General features: G+C 45.6%; 1 protein-coding gene and 1 long non-coding RNA gene across 3 annotated transcripts in view; one reads left to right on the top strand and one right to left on the bottom strand.

Moving 5' to 3' along the window:
- The window catches only part of LOC137376540 (alpha-actinin-2-like), a 113722-nt gene that overhangs the window by 14342 nt on the left and 72249 nt on the right, over positions 1–27131 (top strand). The gene's annotated exons all lie outside the window — the stretch shown is intronic.
- LOC137376543 (uncharacterized) lies at positions 10250–26250 on the bottom strand. Its single transcript, XR_010976273.1, has 3 exons — positions 26166–26250; positions 26034–26081; positions 10250–10417 (listed from the first exon to the last, which is right to left on the bottom strand). It is a non-coding gene; the product is annotated as an uncharacterized lncRNA (long non-coding RNA).

The raw sequence follows: 27131 nt of genomic DNA on the forward strand, positions 1-27131 counted from the left end.
TTTTCCCCCTTCCACTGTATATGTTTGCTCCCCAAAGAATTCTAGCAGCTTTGACTAGCACAATCTTCCTTTCTAAAATCCATGTTGGCTGTTTCTAATTATTTTCTCTTCATCTAGATACATAGATATTTTATCCTTTAATAAAGATTCCAAAATTTTCCGTACTTTTTTTCATTTGTTCATGGGATGTGGGTGCCCCTGCTAGGACAACATTTATTGCCCATCCCTAATTGCCTAATAAGGTGGTGGTGAGCTGCCTTCTTGAACTGCTGCAGTCCTTGGGGTGTAGGTACGCCCACAGGGCTGTAAGGAAGGGAATTCCAGAATTTTGACCCAGCGACAGCGAAGGAATGGTGATATAGTTCCAAGTCAGTAGGGTTTGTGGCTTGGAGGGGAACTTGCAGATGGTGGTATTCCCATGCATCTGCTTCCCTCGTCCTTCTAGGTGGTAGAGGTTGCAGGTTTGGAAGGTGCTGTCGAAAGACCCTTGGTGTGTTGCTGTAGTGCATCTTGTATATAGTACACACTGCTGCCAGTGTGCGTCAGTGATGGAGGGAGTGAATGTTGAAGGTGGTGAATAGGGTGCCAATCAAGCGGGCTGCTCTGTTCTGGATGATGTTGAGCTTCTTGAGTGGTGGAGAGTATTCCATCACACTCCTGACTTGTGCCTTGCAGAAGGTGGACAGGCATTGGGGAGTAAGGAGGTGAGTTACTCGCTGCAGAATTCCTAGCCTCTGACCTGCTCTTGTATCCACAGCATTTTTGGCTGCTCCAGTTCAGTTTCTGGTCAATGGTAACCCCTAGGATGTTGATAGTGGTGGATTTAGCAATGGTAAAGCCGTTGAACATTAAGAGGAGATGGTCAGATTCTCTCTTGTTTGAGATAGTCATTGCCTGGTACGTGTGTGGCGCAAATGTTACTTGCCACTTATCAGCTCAAGCCTGGATGTTGTCCAGGTCTTGCTGCATCTGGACATGGGCTGCTTCATTATCTGAGGAGTTGCGAATGGTGCTGAACATTGTGCAATCATCAGTGAACATCCCCACTTCTGACCTTATGATGGAGGGAAGGTCATTGATGAAGCAGCTGAAGATGGTTGGGCCCAGGACACTCCGCTGAGGAACTCCTGCAGTGATGCCCTGGGACTGAGGTGATTGACCTCCAACAACCATAACCATCTTCCTTTATGCTAGGTATGACTGCCTGTGGAGAGTTTTCCCCCAATTCCCATGGACATCAGTTTTGCTAGGGCTCCTTGATGCCATACTCGGTCAAATGCTGCCTTGATGTCAAGGGCAGTCACTCCCCTCAACTCAGGAGTTCAGCTCTTGTGTCCATGTTTGGACCAAGGCTGTAATGAGGTCAGGAGTTGAGTGGTCCTGGCAGAACTCAAACTGAGCATCAGTTGCAAGTTATTGCTGAGCAAGTGCTGCTTGATAACACTATCGACAACCCCTTCCATCACTTTGCTGATGATTGAGAGTAGACTGATAGGGCAGTAATTGGCTGGGTTGGATTTGTCCTGCTTTTTGTGTACAGAACATATCTGGGCAAATTTCCACATTGCTGGGTAGTTGCCAGTGTTGTAGCTGTACTGGAACAGCTTGGAGAGGGGTGTGGCTAGTTCTGGAGCACAAGTCTTCAGTACTTTTGCCAGAATGTTGTCAGGGCCCGTAGCCTTTGCAGTATCCAGTTCCTTCAGACATTTCTTGATATCACGTGGAGTGAATTGGATTGGCTGAAGTTTGCCATCTGTGATGCTGGGAACCTCGAGGAGGCCGAGATGGATCATCCACTCAGCACTTCTGGCTGAAGATGGGATGCAAATAGTTCTGCCTTATCTTTTGCACTGATGTGCAGGGCTCCCCCTTTGTTGAAGATGGGGATATGTGGAGCCATCTCCTCCTGTCAGTTGTTTAATTGTCCACCACCATTCATGACTGGATGTGGCAGGACTGCAGAGCTTAGATCTGATCTGTTGGTTGTGGGATCGTTAGTCTTGTCTAGCCGTTGAACTAATGGACCTGGTTTAGTGCTGTCTTTTTGAAAAGGATTATTACACTGGCTACTCTCTAGACCTCCAGCACACATCCATTTTCAATGGAACTGGAAATATAATTTCTGCTATTTCTTCCGCCAGTTCCGCTAGGACTCTTGGGATGGATCCCATCACGTCTTGGCACTATGTCCTCCCAAAGGTTAACTAACCTCTCGAACGTTTAAGCAAAACAAAAGCAAATTAATGCAGATGCTGGAAATCTGAAATAAAAACAGAAAATGATGGAAATACTCAGCAGGTTAAGCAGTATCTGTGGAGAGAGAGAAACACAATTAATGTTTCAGGTCGATGACCTTTAATCAGAACTTGGAAATGCTAGAGATGTAATGGGTTTTAAGCAAGTGAAAGTGGGAAGGGTGGGGAAAACAGCAAAGGGAGTGATAAGGTGGAAGGCAGCAGAGATTAAATGACAATAGGGTTGGTGGTGCAAGGCCAAAGGCCTTCTTTAATCAGTTCAACTGAAAGGTTATTGACGTGAAACATGAATTGTTTCTCTCTCCACAGATGCTGCATGACCTGCTCAGCACTTCCAGCATTTTCTGTTCTATTACTTTTTAAATACTCCCGCCACTTTCCACTTATCCTCCATTAACTATCTTTGCCTCTTGGGTTACACTTCATGTAAACTGTGCCTCATTTGGTAGCAATCTTGTCTCTGAGTCAGAAGATTGTGGGTTCGAGTCCCATTCCAGAGACTTGAGCATGAAATCCAGGCTAACACTCCAGTGCAGTACTGGGAATATGCTGTGCTGTTGGAGGTGCTGTCTTTCAGATGAAACATTAAATCGAAGCCCCATCTGCCCTTTCAGGGGGACATAAAAGATCCTGTGGCACTATTTTGAAGAGGAGGGGAGTTCTCCCTGGTGTCTTGGGCAATGTTTATCCTTTAACCAACATCACCTAAAACAGTTTTTCTGGCCATTGTCCTATAGTTGTTTGTGGGAGCTTGCTGTGCAGAAGCTGGCTGCCTCATTTCCCATATAACAACAGTGACTACATTTCAAAAGTACTTCAAAGTAAAGTGCTTTGGGACATACTGAGGTAGTGAAAGGTGCTTATATCAATGAAAATCTTCCTTTCTTAGCAGCTATTGATGCACTACTGCAGCTTGCTAGTGTGGGAGAGTGCTTATGTGCGTGACACACTTTACCATTCTGTAACTTGAAGGGAGGAAAAAGTTTAGTTAACTTTGACATGAGGACACGTTAACAGACGTAATTTTTTTCACTGATCAGAAGCACATTTAACTGCCCCATACAGTGTTGATTTGGTGTGAAAAGTCTGGTTTGTGTCATTGAATTTTGTACAAATTTGTTGGGCAGAATGGTATAAAAATAAAATGCTGTCAGTGGCAAGAGCTGGGTGGGTGTGGAATTTAGCTAATCAATAAGTATTTTTGTCATCTCTTTTACCCATTTTTCTTATCTGTATTTTCTGATGTGTTTGTCTTATTATTGTTCATTATACCCAGTATGGTTTTATTTACAATTATTATGGTCATTTTATTTTAGATGCTTCAGAGTACTAATATGATACTTTAATATTTTATTTATCTTTTTTAATTCATATCCTTCTCATTAGCAGTTGCTCGTTCATGAATTTTTTCCCTTGGAGTTTTTTTTTAAATTAAGTTGATTAATTTCGATGGAAGGTGCAGGCATGGGCCATAAAGCTGGTCAAGGTTTCAATCTTTGACCAACTGCATTTTTAATAATTATTTATTGGGATTATACTGAAGATTCAGTGGTCAACTGAATTATTTCATCTGTGGTCTGAGGTGCAGATCTTCTTTTGTAACACTGATAATATTGCATGACATTAAGTCACATAGAATTATAGAGGTTTACAGCATCGAAGGAGGCATTAAGCTCATCGTGTCAGTGTTGCCTGATTGCTGGAGCAATGCAAAATTAATCCCATGGCTCTGTTCTCGTCTCATAGCCCTGTAAGAACATAAGATCATAAGAACTAGGAGCAGGAGTAGGCCGTCCGGCCCCTCGAGCCTGCTCCGCCATTCAATAAGATCATGGCTGATCTTTTCGTGGACTCAGATCCACTTACCCGCGCTCCCACCGTATCCCTTAATTCCTTTATTGTTCAAAAAGATATCTACCTTAGCTTTAAAAACATTTACTGAAGTAGCGTCAACTACTTCACTGGGCAAGGAATTCCATAGATTAACAACCCTCTGGGTGAAGAAGTTCCTTCTCAATTCAGTCCTAAATCTGCTCCCTCTAATCTTGAGGCTATGCCCTCTTGTCCTAGCTTCACCTGCCAGTGGAAACATCCTCTCTACTTGTATCTTATCTATTCCCTTCATAATTTTATATGTTTCTATAAGATCCCCCCCTCATTCTTCTGAATTCCAATGAATATAATCCCAATCTACTCAGTCTCTCCTCATAAGCCAACCCCCTCAACTCCGGAATCAACCTAGTGAACCTCCTCTGCACCCTCTCCAGTGCCAGTACATCCTTTCTCAAGTAAGGAGACCAAAACTGCACACAGTACTCCAGGTGCGGCCTCACCAGTACCTTATACAGCTGCAACATAACCTCTCTGCTTTTAAACTCAATCCCTTTAGCAATGAAGGACAAAATTCCATTTGCCTTCCTAATTACTTGCTGTACCTGCAGACCAACCTTCTGCGATTCGTGCACAAGGACACCCAGGTCCCTCTGCATAGCAGCATGCTGCAACTTTTTACCATTCAAGTAATAATCCTTTTTACTGTTACTCCTACCGAAATGAATGACTTCACATTTATTAACATTGTATTCCATCTGCCAGACCTTTGCCCACTCACTCAATGTATCTATATTCCTCTGCAAAGTTTCACAGTCAGCTGCACAATTTGCTCTGCCACTCATCTTAGTGTCATCTGCAAACTTTGACACCCTACACGTGGTCCCCAACTCCAAATCATCTATATAAATTGTAAATAATTGCGGTCCCAACACCGATCCCTGAGGCACACCACTAGTGACTGATTTGCCAACCAGAATCGCACTCATTTATCCCCTCTCTCTGCTTCCTGTTAGTCAACCAATCCTCTATCCATGCTAATACTTTACCCCTCACGCCATGCATCCTTATCTTATGCAGCAGCCTCTTGTGCGGCACGACAGCCAACTGGACGCTACGTCCAGATTCCTAACAGAAACAGTTAAGGATGCCAAACTGCACGACGTCTTCAGCAAACCTGCAGACGGAGCGCAGCGCAGATACACATGGTCAAGATTGGACGGGTCTGCCCGTTCCAGGATTGACTTCCTGTTTGTGTCCCGTGCTGTCACGGTCGGATCCACCGACGTCAAGCCGGTGTTCTTCTCCGACCACTGCCTCTTACTGGCCGACTGTCACTTACAGGACGACCAGCGGGTTGGCAGAGGGACGTGGAAGCTCAATGCGACACTGCTGACCCCAGAGAACGTTGAGGAACTCAAAAGGGATTACAAAGGTTGGAGGACCGTGAAACTCCTCTTTGAGTCTCCAGTTCACTGGTGGGAAGCGATTAAGGAGAACATCAAGAGGTTCTTCATCCACAAAGGTGTTCAGAAGGCGAGAGAGAGACAGAGGGAACTGTCCCGACTCCAGAAAATTATGCAAAATCTACTCCGGTTGCAGTCAATGGGGGTCGAGGTCAAGGAGGACCTCCAAGAGGTGAAGAGCCAGCAGGCCTCGCTCTTTGCCAAGGAGGCCTCCAAGTTCATCTTCCGGTCCAGAGTCCGCTCCATTGAGCAGGATGAGACGTGCTCGCGTTACTTCTTCCAAAAGGTACACAGAGAGAGCTCTGTTATCAGCAGCCTGAAGGAAGAAGATGGCTCGGTAACGTCTTCGCAGCCCGACATACTCAGGATCAGCAAATCCTTTTATGCTGGGCTGTATGACGCGAAGCCCACAGACAGCAGAGCCTCCCAGTCCTTCCTGTCATCTATCACAGAGGTCTTAGATGACAGCAGGAGGGAGGGACTGGACAAGCCGCTAACTCTGGACGAGCTGACAAAGGCCGTCGAGTCTTTCGAGACGAGTAAAACTCCCGGGAGCGACGGCTTACCGGTCGAGTTGTACTCGGCCCTGTGGGACTGGGTCGGCCCGGACCTGCTGGAAGTATACGAGAGTATGCTCCTAGCCGGCAGCATGTCAGAATCCATGAGAAAAGGCATCATCACCCTCATTTACAAGCAGAAGGGGGAGAGGGCAGAAATCAGAAATTGGCGGCCCATCTCACTGTTTAATGTTGATTACAAGATTCTGTCCAAAGTCATAGCCAGTCGCGTCAAGTCTGCTCTGGAGTTGGTGATTCACCCCGATCAGACCTGTACTGTACCCGGCAGGAAGATCTCTGATAGTCTCGCGCTACTCAGGGATACGATCGCCTACGTACGGGACAGGAGGGTGGACACCTGCCTCATCAGCCTGGACCAGGAGAAGGCTTTTAACAGGATATCGCACACCTACATGATGGACGTGCTTTCCAAAATGGGGTTTGGGGAGGGAATCTGCAATTGGATCCAACTGCTCTACACAAACATCAGTAGCGCAGTCTCAATCAACGGGTGGGAATCTGAAAGTTTCCCGATCAAATCTGGAGTCAGACAGGGCTGTCCTCTGTCCCCGGTCTTGTTTGTTTGCTGTATTGAACCCTTTGCTGAGTCTATTAGGAAGGATGCGAGCATAAGAGGGGTGACAATCCCAGGCAGCGGAGGCACTCAGGTCAAAACCTCCCTGTACATGGATGACGTCTCCGTTTTCTGCTCGGATCCGCTGTCCGTGCGCAGACTGATGAGCATCTGCGACCAGTTCGAACTGGCCTCGGGAGCCAAAGTTAACCACGGCAAGAGCCAGGCCATGTTCTTTGGCAACTGGGCTGACCGATCCTTTGTCCCCTTCACCATCAGGTCAGATTACCTGAAGGTGCTGGGGATATGGTTCGGAAGGGCTGGGGCGTGCACCAAAACATGGGAGGAGCAAGTAGCCAAGGTACGACAAAAGTTGGGCATGTGGGGGCAGCGATCTCTGTCCATTGTGGGTAAGAACCTGGTCATCAGGTGCGAGGCGCTCACGTTGTTGCTCTACGTGGCGCAGGTCTGGCCCATACCCCACTCCTGCGCCGTGGCAGTCACCCGAGCCATTTTCCGCTTCGTCTGGGGATGTAAAATGGACCGGGTCCGGAGGGACACGATGTTCAAATCTCTGGATAAGGGCGGGAAAAATGTACCCAACGTGGCCCTCATCCTGATGACCACCTTCGTGTGCGGCTGCATCAAGCTGTGTGTAGATCCCCAGTACGCAAACTCCAAGTGTCGCTACGTGCTGAGGTTCTATCTGTCCCCGGTGTTGCGAAGGATGGGCCTGGTCACATTGCCGCGGAACGCTCTGTGCAGTTGGGCGGTGCCGTACCACCTATCCTTCGTGGAGCAGTTTCTGCGGGAAAACACCTTTTGACCACTGGTCCATCAGGCAGTGGTCTGCACGGAATGTCCTCAAGGCCCTACGGGAAAAGGAAACGGTGGATCATGTCGGATGGTTCCCCGAGCAGACCGTCAAAGTCATTTGGCGGAATGCCTCATCACCAGAACTTTCAAACAAGCACCAAGACGTAGCTTGGCTGGTGGTGAGAAGGGCCCTCCCCGTCAGATCCTTCATGCACACCCGAAGTCTCGCCCCCTCCGCACAGTGCCCCCGCGTTGGCTGTGGTGGGGAAGAGACGGTCGCCCACCTCCTCCTGGAATGTGCCTTTGCAAAGCAGGTGTGGAAAGAGATGCAGTGGTTTTTGTCAAGGTTCATCCCAAGCAGCTCTGTAACACAGGAGTCTGTGCTCTACGGGCTGTTCCCAGGGACGCACACCGAGACAAACATCAACTGCTGCTGGAGGACTATCAATTCGGTGAAAGACGCCCTTTGGTCTGCCCGAAACTTGCTGGTCTTCCAGCGCAAAGAGTTGTCCACCACCGAATGTTGCAGACTGGCACATTCCCAGGTCCAGGACTACGTGCTGAGGGACGCACTAAAGCTTGGGGCAGCCGCAGCAAAGGCTCAATGGGGAAAGACCACAGTGTAAGGTTCCCCCTACCAAGCTGAACTGAGGGGCTGGATCCAATGGAAACCCCTCGAACTGTATCGTTAATATTCTGAATTGCTGTAAATGTAAAACTGTAATTGACATGACAATTGTGAAACGGAAGGGTTGGGAAGAAACTCGTGACAGCATTGAAGGAAACTGATCTCCCTTGCAATGTTTGTATTTTTTGGTGCTGTTTGGAAACTGTTTGGCAATGTAATTTTTACAGATTTTTATGAATAAAGTATATTTTGGAAATAAAAAAAAATTTAACTCCCAGTCGTGACCAACCTGTAACCATGTCTCCGTAATGGCTACCAAATCATATTCATTCGCGATGATTTGTGCCGTTAACTCATCAACCTTGTTACGAATGCTATGAGCATTCAGGTAAAGTGCCTTTATGCTAGCTTTCTTACCCTCATGATTTCCAACATCTCTAATAATAACTCCTGGGTTATCCTTCCTTTCTGCTTCTTTCATAGTCTGCCTTGAACTTAAACCCTCCTGCACACATGTTAACCTGCTGCTTACCTTTTTATTTATCATCATACTCCCTGTCGTTTTCCCTTTCCCTTCCCCCCAACTCACTAGTTTAAAGTCCTAGAGACCACCCTATTTATCCTTTTCGCTAGAACACTGGTTCCAGATCGGTTCAGGTGGAGACCGTCCCATCGGTACAGATCCCCCCGGTTCCAAAACTGATGCCAATGCCCCATGAAATGGAACCCCTCTTTCCCACACCACTCCCTTAGCCACGTGTTTACTTCCCTAATTTTCTTATCCCTAAGCCAATTTGGACATGGCTCGGGCAGTAATCCAGAGATTATGACCCTCGAGGCTTAAAAGGTACATGGTCACTTCTTCAACCAGTAACCACCTTTTATATAGCATCTTTAACATAGTAAACCTTTCCAAAGTGCTTCTCAGGAGCATTAACCACTTAGGATAAAGAATTCCATACTCTACCAACCCTCTGCTTAAAAGTAATTTCTCCTAGTCTCTCTCCTTGTTCTCTTACTGATAATGTTAAAATCATGACCACTAGTCACTGACCAGAAAACCAAAGGAAATAGGATAAAAAGGGAAAGGCTATCAAAACCCTTCATAATTTAACAAAAACACTGTTACATCTCCTCTTAGTCTACTCTGCTTCAGTGGAAATAGTGTCACCAGTCTCTCCTCATAACAATAGTATCTCATCACTTGTATTATTCTGGCAAATTTAGTGTTTGCTGTCCATATTGATTTAATGTCCTTTGCACAATGGGTCATTCAAAACAATGCATAGTATTCTATCTGTAGCCTAACTGTTGTCTTGTAAAAATTAATGATTTCTTCTTTGCTCTTGTAGTCTATGGCAAATTTATGAAACCCAAGATGCTTTGCCTAAACAATTAATTACTCAATAAAATTTGTACAACTCTACTTGTCTTCAACAAATGTCGCTTGCTGTTCGATTATCTCATCCATCTCCAAATAATTTACTCACCAGCATCTGTAATTTACATTTCCCAAATATTCGTGCAACCAAATATTAGCGCATAGTAATAATGAAAATCATGTAAATTTAGTAACATCTGGATGTAAGTAGCCAACAGACTTGAACACCATTAAGCAAATTATTTCTCAAATCCCACTATTCCTTATCTGTAATTCTCCAAGTGATGAGACGTAAATGTTCATTCAATTTGTTTAGAATTGTGTTTTTTTTTAAAAGACCATTGTGACCCAAGTGCCTCTCTTGAAAATGGAACAGTTGGGTGCACAGAACTGCCAAACAGCTACCAGGCATATGCCGTCTTTTCTATGGAGTACTTATTCTCAGTAGCATTAAATTAAAGCCGTTTCAAACCTGAGCTAAGTAAACAAATGAATTGGGTCATAAATATATAATTACTGTAATAGCGCAGCTGTGCTCAGAGGAGGTATATGGAATAAGTCTCCAGGTTGACAGGTTATTGTTTTTGTTATCCACTTTCTCAATTATGTATTATTTTGCTGACATGGTAAATTGTAGCTGAACTTCATAAGAGAAGTCCTGGGGTGTGTGTGTGGATCTATTGTTGTGACTAGTTCTTATAATGGCAATAAATAAACCATAGAAACCATAAATCACCTCTTACTTTATTTTCCCCTCAATTATCAATGTTAAGGTGGACCAGATATAATGGGGTTCAAATTCCTTTAGGCTCCTTGTCTGGTTGGAAAGGGGCTCTGCATACTGAGCACATGTCCCAACCGAGAGGCCCACGACCAGCCCGAAATGTCAGTCCACTTGCCTCACCGGCACCTAGGAGATGGGGAGGAGACAAATTCAGATACTATGGAATCGGGGAGCTCTCCAGCAACTCCTGTCTCTACAGCAATATTTTGTTCTTAAACTTTAAAAATGAGGCCACAGCAGCCACAGAAGAAACTACAGCAGAACAGACCTGCCACATACTCCGTTCTGTGATGTCCAGTTTTCCGTAGAGGGGACTAAAACAGGTGTTGGGCCTCTCACTTTTATATGCAAGGGGCCTGATGCCCATTCAAGGCAGCTGCTGGCAGTGCCTGAAAAATGGCGCAGGATGTTGGTCTGTAAAATTGGACCTCGATGTGCCTGTTTTACGCTTGTAAAACAGCTAAACTAATGTCCAATTTCTGCCCCACAGTGTGTTATCTTATAGTTCTGTGTACTTTAGACTGGTGTCTCAGCTGGCTCAAGTTGCAGTAGATGGAAGCTTCCTGTTGCTCAGTTTGGCACCTGTAGCTCACTGTTTCTATGCAGATAAGGCACAGTGCTGTAAAAGGTCCACTCGATGCATGGCTCATCCCAACCCCACAAAAATCTTTTAAAGTTTGATTTCTAACTTCTTTTAAAACAACCTGTAGTGATGCTTTTAAGGACCACTGATTATAGAATGCTCAATGTGGATAAATCCCTCGGCCCAGATGAGATGTATCCCTGATGAGGCTGTTATGTGAGGCAAGGGAGGAGATAGCAGGGGCTCTCACAGAAATTTTCAAATCCTCTCTGGCCACAAGAGAGGTGTCAGAGGCCTGGAGGACAGCAAATGTGGAACCATTATTCAAGAAGGGTAGCAGGGATAAACCAGGTAATTACAGGCCGGTGAGTCTGACATCAGTGGTTAGGAAACTATTGGAAAAATTCTGAGGGACAGGATTAATCTCCTGTTGGAGAGGCAGGGATTGATCAGGGATAGTTAGCCTGGCTTTATCAGGGGGAGATCGTGTCTAACTAACTTGATTAAATTTTTCGAGGCGGTGACTAGATGTGTAGATGAGGGTAAAGCAGTTGATGTAGTCTACATGGACTTCAGTAAGGCTTTTGATAAGGTCCTGCATGGAAGATTGGTTAAGAAGGTAAGAGCCCATGGGATCCAGGGCAAATTGGATCCAAAATTGGCTTAGTGGCAGAGGGTGATGGTCGAGGGTTGTTTTTACAAGTGGAAGCCTGTGACCAGTGGTGTACCACAGGGATCGGTGCTGGGACCCTTGCTGTTTGTAGCGTACCGTAATAATTTAGACGTGAATATAGGAGGTGTGATCAGCAAGTTTGCAGATGACACGAAAATTGGTGGCATCATAAATAGTGAGGAGGAAAGCCTTAGATTACAGGATGATATAGATGGCTGGTAAGATGGGTGGAGCAGTGGCAAATGGAATTTAATCCTAAGAACTGTGAGGTGGTGCATTTTGGGAAGACTAACAAGGCAAGGGAATATACAATGGATGATAGGAACCTAGGAAGAGGGTCAGAGGGACCTTGGTGTACTTGTCCATAGATCACTGAGGGCAGCAGCACAGGTAGATAAGGTGGTTAGGAAGGCATATGGGATACTTGCCTTTATTAGCCGAGGCATAGAATATAAGAGCAAGGAGGTTATGATGGAGCTGTATAAAACGCTAGTTAGGCCACAGCTGGAGTACTGTGTACAGTTCTGGGCACCACACTATAGGAAGGATGTGATTGTATTGGAGAGGGTGCATAGGAGATTTACCAGAATGTTGCCTAGGCTGGAGCATTTCAGCTTTGAAGAGAGACTGAAAATGCTATGGTTGTTTTCCTTAGAGCAGAGAAGACTGTAGGGGGACATGATTGAGATATACAAAATTATGAGGGGCATTGATAGGTAAGATAGGAAGAAACATTTTCCCTTAGTGGAGAGGTCAATAACCAGGGGGCATAGATTTAAGGTAAGGGGCAGGAGGTTTAGAGGGAATCAGAGGAAAACTTTTTTCACTCAGAGGGTGGTTGAAATCTGGAATGCACTGCCTGAAGAGGTGGTAGAGGCAGGAACCCTCAACATTTAAGTAGTATTTAGATGAGCACTTGAAATGCCATAGCATACAAGGCTACGGGCCATATGCTGGAAAATGGGATTCGAATAGTTAGGTGCTTGATGGCCGAAGAGCCTGTTTCTGTGCTGTATAACTCTATGACTCTAATGTCAATGGGAGGATCATGGGCTTTGCACACTTCATTCATGGGTAATTTAAAATTGCATCGAGGTTCTATTGATGTCATTGATCCGATCTGCATGGGTTAATGAGACTGTTATCTGTTTCCGGCGGGTGGTTGGATTGCCCATTCCAAGGCCCCAACCAAAATGACTGTGACTTGAATGTTGGCCGGATGGATCCTTAAGTGTTGCGCTTCTATTTGAAGTGTCCCACCATCTGTTCCTGCTCGGCAAAGGAGATGAAAATCCTCCCCATGAGCTTAGTAAGCCTCATAAACTCAATCAACAAATCTCTTTTTCATGCATTTTACTTCTCTGATACTGAGATAAACTGATTTACTTCAGTCCCATAATGCTCATGAGCTAGTGGGTTGAGGTGTTAATGACATTTATCCCATTTCTGTGCATCATCTTCCCCCAGCTATTTCTTCCATTTAACATTTTCAACATCATTTAAGATAAACCTGTGCAATTAAAGGTTTACACCTTTGCTCAAAATTCACAGCTGATGCACTAGCAGCATCAGATTAAAAGGCAGATTGGCAGGCACTGTTGAAATCACAAGTAAATTCTACTACATTAATAAAGATTCGTGCAGCAAATTTGAATTGCCTGCAATACAATATGAAGTGAAGTGGTATCTTGGCCCTGAAAGGGAAGGGGACCACGGCGCTGGGCAGTTAATTGTCCGAGCGCTGTTATGTAGAGCCGGGGAGGTCACCAAGGGGCTTTGGCCCCTCGCCTTTTAGGCCAGCGTTGGAACCCCACCAGCACCATAGAATTCAGCCCCATGTGCCACATGGAGTTGCCTTCTTTTGCTAAGTCCAAAAACTGAGCAACAGGACAAGGTTATGGCTTGAATTCAATGGCCCGGATTTAGAAGTCAGCTGCAAAGAGACTGTGCTCACCAGTGACCTCTAAGAAAGCTGCCCATCAAGCGATTTTTGTGTGCTGTGAATTTCCCCTTTCCTTATGACAATTGAATCTGGCGCAAGGTCAAGGGGATCTCCAGCGTCCAGCAACAGTGATGTCATCAAACAGGGTAAGCAGCCAATCACAGTGAATTATTCTCAGACAGCAAACCAGGAAGTAAAATGTACTGAAATTTTCACGTTTAATTGAAAATTTTAAAGAGACCAAATTAAATGATTGGGACATACATATGGGATTAAGGTAGAAACTAAAATATGAAACTTTTAGAAAAGTTGCACTTTGATTAAAAAAAAATACACTTTTTTAAAATAATGGAAAAATTTGACATTCCACAATTATAAAATTAGTTTTTCAGGGACAGTAAGACATTTCAGCAGTAATTATGAACTTATTACATATTGTTTCCCACTATTTATTTACTGCCATACTTTTTAGTCTATTTACGCAACCAACTTTAGCCAGCTCTCCCCTCATGCCAATATAATTGGCTTTAAGATTCTTGTTTGGGATTGGAGTAAGTCGTTTTCAAACTTAATGTGAAATTTAATTGTATTATGATCACTATTTGCTAGTGGATTTTTTTTACTATGACACATTACTAATTGACCCTGCCTCATTGCACGAGACAAGATCTAAAATAGCTTTATCCCAAGTCGGTTCCATAACGTATTACTCCAGAAAACTGTCATGAAAACATTCTACAAAGTCGTCTTCCAGACCACCTTTGCAAATTTGATTGGTCCAGTCTATATGAAGATTAAAGTCCCCCGCAACTATTACATTGCCTTTGTTACAAGCTCCAATAATTTCTTGTTTAATGCTCTGTCCAATGATATAACTGCAGTTAGGGGGATTATAAACTAATCCCACCAGCATTTTCTGACCTTTGCTATTCTTAATCTCCAACCATACTTCCTAATTTCTGAGCCAAGGTGCTTTCTCACTAATGTCTTTATGTCATCCTTTATTATCAGGGCTACCGCTCCTCCTTTTCCATTCTGCCTGTCTTTTCAAAATGTGTATCGTGGAATATTTATTTCCCAGCCTTGTTCACCTTAAAACCATGTCTCTGTAATGGTCATTAGATCTAAACCATTTATCTTATTTGTGCCACTAGTTCATCCATCATCTTGCGGGTGCTCCACGTGTTCAGATAAAGTGACTTCAATTTTATTTTTTTACTACTATTCCCTGCATGGATCTCTGCACTATTACTGTTAAACTCTCTGTGCCTTCCTGTCCCACATCAATACACTTCTCTATTGCCTTAACTTTTATCTTTTGGATTTCTAGATCTCCTTTTATCTGAACCTTCCTTCTCCTCTGCTAGTTTAAAGCCATTTTTCCTTACTCTGACCATGTTTGCTGGTGCACTGTTATTTTTGTGTGCTCTGTCCCTTCCTGTAACACTTTAGTTACCATTACCTGTATCGCTACCCTGCACTATTGCCCTATCCTTTCTCTTTAACATTCCAAATCTCCCCTCACATGAATCCTCCCCCCACAACTATTTAGTTTAGAGCCCTCTCTGCAGCCCTAGTTATGCGACTCACCAGGACACTGGTCCGAGTGCAGCTCAGATGAAAACCGTCCCAGTGGTACAGCTTCCTCTTTCCCCAGTACTGGTGCCAGTGTCCCATGAATTGAAACCCACTTCTCCCACACCAATCTTTGAGCCACGCATTCAACTCTCTGATCTTATTTATCCTATGCCAATTTGCTTGTGGCTCAGGTAGCAATCCAGAGATTATTACCTTTGTGGTTCTGCTTTTAAATTTACTAACATAGGAAATAGGAGCAGGAGGAGGCCATTTGGCCCCTCGAGCCTGCTCCGCCATTCAACTAGATCATGGCTAATCTTCTACCTCAAGCATGAACTCATCTGTGAACTTCTTTTTGCCAATGACTGTGCTCTCCTGGCCCACAGTCAGACCTGCAACATATAACACCACATTATTCCGAGGGAACACAACTCTTCGGACTAAAAATCAGTTTAAAGAAAACTGAAGTCCTGCATCAGCCTGCACCCAGAGAAGAATATAGACCACCAAGCATTGTCATAGAGGGAACAGAGCTGAATGCTGTCAAGCAATTTACTTATTTGGGGAGCGTCATCTCGTTTGATGCCACCATAGACAAGGAAGTGGACAATAGGCTCTCAAAAGCAAACAGTACATTTGGCAGACCCTATAAACGAGTGTGGAGCAACTACAGCCTCAGAGCACAGACCAAACTCAAAGCATACAAAGCCGTAGTCCTCACCACCCTTCTGTATGGCGCCAAGTCATGGGTCCTATACCGTCATGAACGCCATCTAGAGCACTTCCATCAGCGCTGCCTCTGCAGCATCCTCAAGATCCGCTGGCAGGACTGCATCACAAATATTGAAGTCCTGGAAACAGCCAACATCACCAGCATCGAGGCCATCCTCCTGCAAAGACAACTGCGTTGGGCAGGTCACATTGCCCAGATGGACGACATTCGCTTGCCCAAGATCGTGTTGTATGGAGAGCTGACCACTGGTAAAAGGAACAAAGGGGCCCCATGTAAACATTTCAAGGATTCCTTGAAGAAGTCCCTCTCTGTGTGCCACATTGACCATCGTCAGTGGGAAGTACAGGGCATAGATTGTGATGCCTGGAGATGCTACATCAGGAGGGCTACAGAGACCTTTGCGACTGAGCGAAGAACCAGGTTAAAAGAGAAAAGGAGGAGAAGGATAGATCCAATTGCCCCCAGCAGCAACTACACCTGCACTTGTACCTGCTGTGGGAGAATCTGCCTGTCACTGATAGGCCTGACTAGCCACCAGCGGGCCTGCAACCGATGTGTACGACCTTCCCAAAATCTTCGTCCGTGAAGAAATGCAGAGAGAGAGAGAAAGAGAGAGGGGCTGATCTACCTCAATGCCGTTTTCTCGCACTACCCCACATCGACTTATGCCTTTAATATCTAGAATTCTATTGTCTCTGTCTTGAACATACTCAATGACTGAGCCTCCACTGCCTCGAGGGTAGAGAATTCCAAAGATTCATGACCTTCTGAGTGAAGAAATTCCTCCTCATCTCAGTCCTCTGGTTCTAGATCCCCCCCTTCAGGGGAAGCATCCTTCCTGCATCTACCCTGTTGAGCCTTGTAAGAATGTTATATGTTTCAATGAGATCACCTCTCATTCTTCTAAACTCTAGACAATACTGGTCCAGCCTCCTCAATCTCTTCATAGGCCAATCCTGTCAACCTAGGAATTAGTCTGGTCAACCTCCATTGTATTCCCTCTATGGCAAGTATGTCCTTCATTTTGTAAGGAGACCAAAACTGTACAGAATACTCCAGGTGCGGTCTCACCTTAGCCCCTAGTTGCTCACATTCCCTCAGCAGAACCTCTTTCTTATTCCTACCAATGTCATTGGTACCCACGTGCGCCATGACAACAGGATCCTTCCCCTCCCACTCCAAGTTCCTCCCAGCCCTGCAGAGATGTCCTTAACCTTGGCACCAAGCAGGCAACGCAGCCTTCGAGACTCAGGCTCTCGGTTGCAGAGAACAGTATCTATCCCCCTTAATGATACTGTCCCCTGCTACAACTATGTTCCTATTTACTCTTCCCACTTGAATGACCCCTTGTAACATGGTGCCACAGTCACTTTGCTCATCCACCCTGCAGTCCCTGCTCTCCGCACAAGCTGCAAGATTCTCAAACCTGTTGGACAATTGCAGGGGCTGAGGCTCCTCCATTGCTACTGCCTGCGTCCCCATACTTGCCTCACTCGCAGTCACACCCTCCTGTCCTGACCTTGGACCAAATCAGATGCACATAACTTAGGGGTGTGACTGCCTCCTGGAACAAAGTGTCCAAGTAACTTTTCTCCCCTCCCTGATGCATCACAGTGTCTGAAGCTCAGACTCCAGCTCACCAACTCTGAGCCTAAGTTCCTCGAGCTGCAGATATGGTTGTTGTGAATCACACTGGTGTCTACCAGTTGCTATATGCTACAGCTGCAACACATCACCTGTCCTGCCATCTTTATTGTATTTTATTTAACTAATTAGGTTTCGAGTTTAGAAATATCACTCCCCTATTATCGGTAATTATATTAAGTGGTTTAACCAGTTAAGCTATAAATTTAATACAATACTTATCTTATATATAGGTTTTGACTTACCCAGCAGTCCCCTGGTCCTCCGAAACAAAAGGGAATTAAATAAGTAGAGATGGCTGGGCAGGTGATGTGCTGTAGCTGTATGATGTGGGAGCTGGCTGATCCCATTGTGAACAGCAGGGACCACATCTGCGGGAAGTGCACCCAACTCCAGCTCCTCGAGAACCGCGTTAGGGAACTGGAGCTGGATGAACTTCGGATCATTCGGGAGGCGGAGGGGGTTATTGAGAGGAGTTATAGGGAGGTAGTCACACCTCAGGTAAAAGAAGTAGGTAGATGGGTTACCGTCAGGGGAAGGAGAGGGAACCAGCAGGCAGTGCAGGGATCCCCTGTGGCCGTTTCCCTCAACAACAGGAACACCGTTTTGGATACTGTTGGGGGGGACGACTTACCAGGGGTAAGAAATGGGGTACAGGTCTCTGGCACAGAGTCTGTCCCTGTTGCTCAGAAGGGAAGGGGGAAGAGGAGCAGAGCATTAGTCATTGGGGACTCCATAGTTAGGGGAACAGATAGGAGGTTTTGTGGGAACGAGAGAGACTCACGGTTGGTGTGTTGCCTCCAAGGTGCCAGGGTTCGTGATGTCTCGGATCATGTTTTTGGGATCCTTAAGGGGGAGGGGGAGCAGCCCCAAGTCGTGATCCACATAGGCACCAACGACATAGGTAGGAAGAGAGATGGGGATTTAAGGCAGACATTCAGGGAGCTAGGGTGGAAGCTTAGAGCGAGAACAAACAGAGTTGTTATCTCTGGGTTGTTGCCCGTGCCAAGCGGGGAATAGGGAGAGAGAGGAGTTGAACACGTGGCTGCAGGGATGGTGTAGGAGGGAGGGTTTTGGTTTCCTGGATAATTGGGGCTCTTTCTGGGGTAGGTGGGACCTCTACAAACAGGATGGTCTTCACCTGAACCAGAGGGGTACCAATATCCTGGGGGGGAGATTTGCTAGTGCTCTTCGGGGGGGTTTAAACTAATTTAGCAGGAGGATGGGAACCTAAATTGTAGTTCCAGTGTACAGGATGTTGAGAGTAGTGAGGTCAGGGATAAGGTTACAAGGACGCAAGAGGGCACTGGCAAGCAAGAACTTGGTTTAAAGTGTGTCTACTTCAACGCCAGGAGCATCCGGAATAAGGTGGGTGAGCTTGCAGCATGGGTTGGTACCTGGGATCTCGATGTTGTGGCCATTTCGGAGACATGGGTAGAGCAGGTACAGGAATGGATGTTGCAGGTTCCGGGATTTAGATGTTTCAGTAAGAACGGAGAAGATGGTAAAAGAGGGGAGGGTGTGGCATTGTTAATCAAGGAGAGTATTACGGCGGCAGAAAGGACGTTTGAGGACTCGTCTACTGAGGTAGTATGGGCCGAGGTCAGAAACAGGAGAGGAGAGGTCACCCTGTTGGGAATTTTCTATAGACCTCCGAATAGTTCCAGAGATGTAGAGGAAAGGATAGCGAAGATGATTCTCGACAGGAGCGAGAGTAACAGGGTAGTTGTTATGGGGGACTTTCCAAATATTGACTGGAAATACTATAGTTCGAGTACTTCAGATGGGTCAGTTTTTGTCCAGTGTGTGCAGGAGGGTTTTCTGACACAGTATGTAGACAGGCCAACCAGGGGCGATGCCACATTGGATTTGGTACTGGGTAATGAACCTGGCCAGGTGTTAGATTTAGATGTAGGTGAGCACTTTGGTGATAGTGATCACAATTCGGTTAGGTTTACCTTCGCGATGGGCAGGGACAGGTATATACCGCAGGGCAAGAATTATAACTGGGGGAAAGGAAATTATGATGCGATTAGGCAAGATTTAGGATGTGTAGGATGGGGAAGGAAACTGCAGGGGATGGGCACAATCGAAATGTGGAACTTATTCAGGGAGCAGCTACTGCGTGTCCTTGATAAGTATGTACCTGTCAGGCAGGGAGGAAGTTGTCGAGCGAGGGAGCCGTGCTTTACTAAAGAAGTTGAAGCGCTTGTCAAGAGGAAGAAGAAGGCTTATGTTAGGATGAGACGTGCAGGCTCAGTTAGGGCGCTTGAGAGTTACAAGCTAGCCAGGAAGGATCTAAAGGGAGAGCTAAGAAGAGCGAGGAGAGGACACGAGAAGTCATTGGTGGATAGGATCAAAGAAAACCCTAAGGCTTTCTATAGGTATATCAGGAATAAAAGAATGACTAGAGTTAGATTAGGGCCAATCAAGGATAGTAGTGGGAAGTTGTGTGTGGAATCAGAGGAGATAGGGGAAGCGTTAAATGAATATTTTGCGTCAGTATTTACAGTAAAGAAAGAAAATGTTGTCGAGGAGAATACTGAGATACAGACTACTAGGCTAGATGGGATTGAGGTTCACAAGGAGGAGGTGTTAGTAATTTTGGAAAGTGTGAAAATAGATAAGTCCCCTGGGCCAGATGGGATTTATCCTAGGATTCTCTGGGAAGCCAGGGAGGAGATTGCAGAGCCTTTGACCTTGATCTTTATGTCGTCATTGTCGACAGGAATAGTGCCGGAAGACTGGAGGAGAGCAAATGTTGTCCCCTTGTTCAAGAAGGGGAGTAGAGACAGCCCTGGTAATTATAGACCTGTGAGCCTTACTTCGGTTGTGGGTAAAATGTTGGAAAAGGTTATAAGAGACAGGATTTATAATCATCTTGAAAAGAATAAGTTCATTAGAGATAGTCAGCACGGTTTTGTGAAGGGTGGGTCGTGCCTCACAAACCTTATTGAGATTTTTGACAAGGTGACCAAACAGGTGGATGAGGGTAAAGCCGTGGATGTGGTGTATATGGATTTCAGTAAGGCGTTTGATAAAGTTCCCCACGGTAGGCTATTGCAGAAAATACGGAAGTATGGGATTGAAGATGATTTAGAGCTTTGGATCAGAAATTGGCTAGCTGAAAGAAGACAGAGGGTGGTGGTTGATGGCAAATGTTCATCCTGGAGTTTAGTTACTAGTGGTGTACCGCAAGGATCTGTTTTGGGGCCACTGCTGTTTGTCATTTTTATAAATGACCTGGATGAGGGTGTAGAAGGGTGGGTTAGTAAATTTGCGGATGACACGAAGGTCGGTGGAGTTGTGGATAGTGTCGAAGGGTGTTGTAGGGTACAGAGGGACATAGATAGGCTGCAGAGCTGGGCTGAGAGATGGCAAATGGAGTTTAATGCGGAGAAGTGTGAGGTGATTCACTTTGGAAGGAGTAACAGCAATGCAGAGTACTGGGCTAATGGGAAGATTCTTGGTAGTGTAGATGAACAGAGAGATCTTGGTGTCCAGGTACATAAATCCCTGAAAATTGCCACCCAGGTTAATAGGGCTGTTAAGAAGGCATATGGTGTGTTAGCTTTTATTAGTAGGGGGATCGAGTTTCGGAGCCACGAGGTCATGCTGCAGCTGTACAAAACTCTGGTGCGGCCGCACCTGGAGTATTGCGTGCAGTTCTGGTCACCGCATTATAGGAAGGATGTGGAAGCTTTGGAAAGGGTGCAGAGGAGATTTACTGGGATGTTGCCTGGTATGGAGGGAAGGTCTTACGAGGAAAGGCTGAGGGACTTGAGGTTGTTTTCGTTGGAGAGAAGGAGGAGGAGAGGTGACTTAATAGAGACATATAAGATAATCAGAGGGTTAGATAGGGTGGATAGTGAGAGTCTTTTTCCTCGGATGGTGATGGCAAACACGAGGGGACATAGCTTTAAGTTGAGGAGTGATAGATATAGGACAGATGTTAGAGGTACTTTCTTTACTCAGAGAGTAGTAGGGGCGTGGAACGCCCTGCCTGCAACAGTAGTAGACTCGCCAACTTTAAGGGCATTTAAGTGGTCATTGGATAGACATATGGATGAAAATGGAATAGTGTAGGTCAGATGGTTTCACAGGTCGGCGCAACATCGAGGGCCGAAGGGCCTGTACTGCGCTGTAGTGTTCTATGTTCCCAAGTACCGGTTTAAGCTACTGCTCCCATTTAGAGGGATAAAATCTTTATCTCACCAACCAATCACCTACCTGCTCACCTAATTAATGCCTTTGAACACTCATTAGCTACTGGAGGCAGAGAAAAAAATATAAAAAGCAGCACCTCCTTCAGCCTCTGCACCGAAATCCCCAAGTTGGCATTCGTTCCTCGTCATTTCTACTCTGCTCCTATTGGAGGGACTTCAACAGTGCATCACTGTGCTCGCGTCACTCGGGAGGGTTCAAACTAGTGTGGCAGGGGGGTGGGAACCAGAGCAGTAGGACAGTAAGTGAAATAAATGAGGGGGAACTAGTAAATAAGGCCAGTAAGATGAAGAGCAGGCAGGGAGATGTTGCAGAGCACAGCGGGACTGGTGGTCTGAAATGCATTTGTTTCAATGCGAGAAGTATAACAGGTAAGGCAGATGAACTTAGAGCTTGGATTAGTACTTGGAACTATGATGTTGTTGCTATTACAGAGACTTGGTTGAGGGAAGGACAGGATTGGCAGCTAAATGTTCCAGGATTTAGAAGCTTCAGGCGGGATAGAGGGGGATGTAAAAGGGGTGGGGGAGTTGCATTACTTGTTAAGGAGAATATCACAGCTGTACTGCGGGAGGACACCTCGGAGGGGTTGTGCAGCGAGGCAATATGGGTGGAGCTCAGGAATAGGAAGGGCGCAGTCACGATGTTGGGGGTTTTCTACAGGCCTCCCAACAGCCAGCGGGAGGTAGAGGAGCAGATATGTAGACAGATTTTGGAAAGATGTAAAGGTAACAGGGTTGTAGTGGTGGGTGATTTTAACTTCCCCTATAGTGACTGGGACTCACTTCGTGCTAGGGGCTTGGATGGGGCAGAATTTGTAAGGAGCATCCAGGAGGGCTTCTTAAAACAATATGTAGATAGTTCAACTAGGAATGGGGCCGTACTGGACCTGGTATTGGGGAATGAGCCCGGACAGGTGGTTGCAGTTTCAGTAGGGGAGCATTTCGGGAACAGTGACCATAATTCCATAAGTTTTAAGGTACTTGTGGATAAGGATAAGAGTAGTCCTCGGGTGAAGGTGCTAAATTGGGGGAAGGCTAATTATAACAATATTAGGCAGGAACTGAAGAATTTAGATTGGGGGCAGCTGTTTGAGGGTAAATCAACATCTGACATGTGGGAGTCTTTCAAACGTCAGTTGATTAGAATCCAGGACCAGCATGTTCCTGTGAGGAAGAAGGATAAGTTTGGCAAGTTTCGGGAACCTTGGATACCACGGGATATTGTAAGCCTCGTCAAAAAGAAAAAGGAAGCATTCGTAAGGGCTGGAAGGCTAGGAACAGACGAATCCCTTGAGGAATATAAAGACAGTAGGAAGGAACTTAAGCAAGGAGTCAGGAGGGCTAAAAGGAGTCATGAAAAGTCATTGGCAAACCGGATTAAGGAAAATCCCAAGGCTTTTTATACGTTTATAAAGAGCAAGAGGGTAACTAGGGAAAGGGTTTTCCCACTCAAGGACAGAGAAGGGAATCTATGTGTGGAGCCAGAGGAAATGGGTGAGGTACTAAATGAGTACTTTGCATCAGTATTCACCAAAGAGAAGGACTTAGTGGATGATGAGCCTAGGGAAGGGAGTGTTGATATTCTCAATCATCTCATTATCAAAAAGGAGGTGGTGTTGGGTGTCTTGCAAAGCATTAAGGTAGATAAGTCCCCAGGGCCTGATGGGATCTACCCCAGAATACTGATGGAGGCAAGGGAAGAAATTGCTGGGGCCTTGACAGAAATCTTTGCATCCTCATTGGCTAAAGGTGAGGTCCCAGAGGACTGGAGAATAGCAAATGTTGTTCCTTTGTTTAAGAAGGGTAGCAAGGATAATCCAGGAAATTATAGGCCGGTGAGCCTTACGTCAGTGGTAGGGAAATTATTAAAGAGGATTCTTCGGGACAGGATTTACTCCCATTTGGAAACAAACAAACTTATTAACGACAGGCAGCATAGTTTTGTGAAGGGGAGGTCGTGTCTCACTAATTTGATTGAGTTTTTTGAGGAAGTGACGAAGATGATTGATGAGGGAAGGGTAGTGGATGTTATCTATATGGACTTTAGTAAAGCCTTTGACAAGGTCCCTCATGGCAGACTGGTACAAAAGGTGAATTCACACGGGATCAGAGGTGAGCTGGCAAGATGGATACAGAACTGGCTCAGTCATAGAAGACAAAGGGTAGCAGTGGAAGGGTGCTTTTCTGAATGGAGGCATGTGACTAGTGGTGTTCCGCAGGGATCAGTGCTGGCACCTTTGCTCTTTGTAGTATCCATAAATGATTTGGAGGAAAATGTAGCTAGTCTGATTAGTAAGTTTGCGGATGACACAAAGGTTGGTGGAGTTGCGGACAGTGATGAGGATTGTCAGAGGATACAGCAGGATATAGATCGGTTGGAGACTTGGGCGGAGAAATGGCAGATGGAGTTTAGTCCGGACAAATGTGAGGTAATGCATTTTGAAAGGTCTAATGCAGGTGGGAGATATACAGTAAATGACAGAACCCTTAGGAGTATTGACAGGCAGAGAGATCTGGGCGTACAGGTCCACAGGTCACTGAAAGTGGCAACGCAGGTGGATAAGGTAGTCAAGAAGGCATATGCCATGCTTGCCTTCATCGGTCGGGGCATAGAGTATAAAAATTGGCGAGTCATACTTCAGCTGTACAGAACTTTAGTTAGGCCACACTTCGAATATTGCGTGCAATTCTGGTCGCCACGCTACCAGAAGGATGTGGAGGCTTTGGAAAGGGTGCAGAATGGGTTTACTAGGATGTTACCTGGTCTGGAGGGCATTAGCTATGAGGAAAGGTTGGATAAACTCAGATTGTTTTCACTGGAACGACGGAGGTGGAGGGGCGACATTTTAGAGGTTTACAAAGTTATGAGCGGCATGGACAGAGTGGATAGTCAGAAGCTTTTTCCCAGGGTGGACGAGTCAGTTACTAGGGGACATAGGTTTAAGGTGAGAGGGGCAATGTTTAGAGGGGATGTGCGAGGCAAGTTCTTTACACAGAGGGTGGTGAGTACCTGGAACTTGCTGCCGGGGGAGGTGGTAGAAGCAGGTGCGATAGCGACGTTTAAGAGCCATCTTGACAAATACATGAATAGGATGGGAATAGAGGGATATGGGCTCCGGAAGTGCAGAAGGTTTTAGTTTAGGCAGGCATCAAGATTGGCGCAGGCTTGGAGGGCCGAATGGCCTGTTCCTGTGCTGTACTGTTCTTTGTTCTCTTTGTTCTTTGTTCACTGACAGCCACTTCTGCATGTCAGTTTTTAACTGCACGTTTGTGGACTCCAGCAGTAGCTGTCAGTTTCACAGCATCATTACAGTGGCGCAGTGGTTAGCACCGCAGCCTCACAGTTCCAGGGACCCGGGTTCGATTCCGGGTACTGCCTGTGTGGAGTTTGCAAGTTCTCCCTGTGTCTGCGTGGGTTTTCTCCGGGTGCTCCGGTTTCCTCCCACAAGCCAAAAGACTTGCAGGTTGATAGGTAAATTGGCCATTATAAATTGTCACTAGTATAGGTAGGTGGTAGAGAAATATAGGGACAGGTGGGGATGTTTGTTGGGAATATGGGATTAGTGTAGGATTAGTATAAAATGGGTGGTTGATGTTCGGCACAGACTTGGTGGGCCGAAGGGCCTGTTTCAGTGCTGTATCTCTAATCTAATTACTACTGCAAAATCCAGGCCCATGATTTGTTTTACTGAACCTTTAATCATAATAGCTAATTCACTTATAATGTAAGACCCAAATAAATTCTTATTTTTAAAGATCTAAACTTGTTATATTTCACAAATTTACACAATCCACTGAAAAACTGATGCTGTCCAGTCTGTTGATAACCCTAGCCCCACCCAGTAGTTCCCTTAAAGGAGAGTGGCAGGAAAAGGGAGCCGATAATCCAGAGAACAGGTTTATCGTCCGTGGTGTGCTATAGCTAGCTGCTAGGAGTTCCAAAAGAGGTTATCTGTGTTCGTTCAGCTTCAGATGTACCCAGTAGACAAGTACAGTACGTCCGTGCTTCCATCCTCCTCCCGCCCCTAAATGACAACTTGTCTTTGACTAGCCGCTCACAAATAGATACAAACCCTCACGTACCACTCCCTGTGGAATGTATTGCTATATCAATGCACTCAGTTTGCCTGGCCACTTTCCTTAATTATCATCACTCGAAGCAGAGTAAGCAATCCTTAGAACTCTCAAAAGAATTATTTTTGTTTCAAATGAAAAATGTCATCCACCCAATCTAAAGCACATAGAAGTATAGAATTGCACACTGTGGACTAAAAATTGGACTTTGTACTCATTTTGCAAGCCGCTCTTGTCTGCCAAGTAGGAACAAGCGATAGAATGATTAATATAGAAGCATGGTACTTACCATCCCCTCCGTTTTGGTTAGGATGCTTAAAATGGGCGATCCAGGCACCTGCCAGAAACAGACAAAAACCTCATTAACCCATGCAGATCAGATCAATGACGTCAAGAGAACCTCGATGCAATTTTGAATTACCAATGGCAGAAGTGTGCATTGTGCATGAGCCTTCCACTGGTAATTGGCATTGAGCAGTTTCGAATCAGTTGTCCTTAAAGGCATCACTGCAAGTCGGTTCAAAAGTTTAAAAAAACAAGTTTGTAAATGATTATTGTGGGGTCAGGAGGACGTCTCCCTCGGAGCATTCCCTTAAAGTTACCTGCACTGGCTGTCCCATATACAGCACAGGATATAACAGTGAGCTGCTGCTCTCGTGCGAGAAGCAGCTTGCAGTTTCTATTTGCAGCAATTTGGGCCAGTTGCGACACCAGCAGTGGCCCTCAGACACGCCTGGGACTGGGGGATAGTGGGAGAGATAATTCCGAGTGGGTGGCCGAGGCCAGCAGTGGCCCACAGTTCTCCTGTAGACCCTGGAGGAACATTCCTGCTCCTTCTGACTCCACACAAAGGGGGGGAAATTTGTTGTTGCTACGCAAACTTATGTCAGTTCCCTGGGGGCAGGTAGCACTACGGGCCACAGCTTTCTTCACTGATATCGATGCAGAATGCAGCACGGGCTGTGCAGGTAGCAGCCTTATGGTACTACTTGCCCTCATAAATTGACACAAGACTACAAAGCACCACTAGAAGCAGTGCTAGACAAAGAAATTTCTCCCGCAAAACGATGATCCACGTGGGGCCAGGAGGAGCAGAAGTGCGTGGACGTTTTACATACAAGTTACTGCTGCACATATCTTCTGTGATGAAATGTCCGATAAAACTCACAGCTTTGAGTAAATTGTACTTTTTAAAAATTTTCTTCCTTCCTCTCTTTATAGTTCCAAACTGTTGCCAAGAAAATGGCCAGGCACACTGATCGCACCTTCTGCCAATATTGTTCTGCAACTGGCCACCAGCAAAAAAAAAGAAAAAAAAGTCTTGTATATAGTCTTTTACGACGTCCCAGAATGTTTACAGCCAGTGAAGTACTTTTGAAGTGTAGGC

The sequence above is a fragment of the Heterodontus francisci genome, chromosome 13 (genome assembly GCF_036365525.1).
Source record: "Heterodontus francisci isolate sHetFra1 chromosome 13, sHetFra1.hap1, whole genome shotgun sequence".
Lineage (NCBI taxonomy): Eukaryota > Metazoa > Chordata > Chondrichthyes > Heterodontiformes > Heterodontidae > Heterodontus > Heterodontus francisci.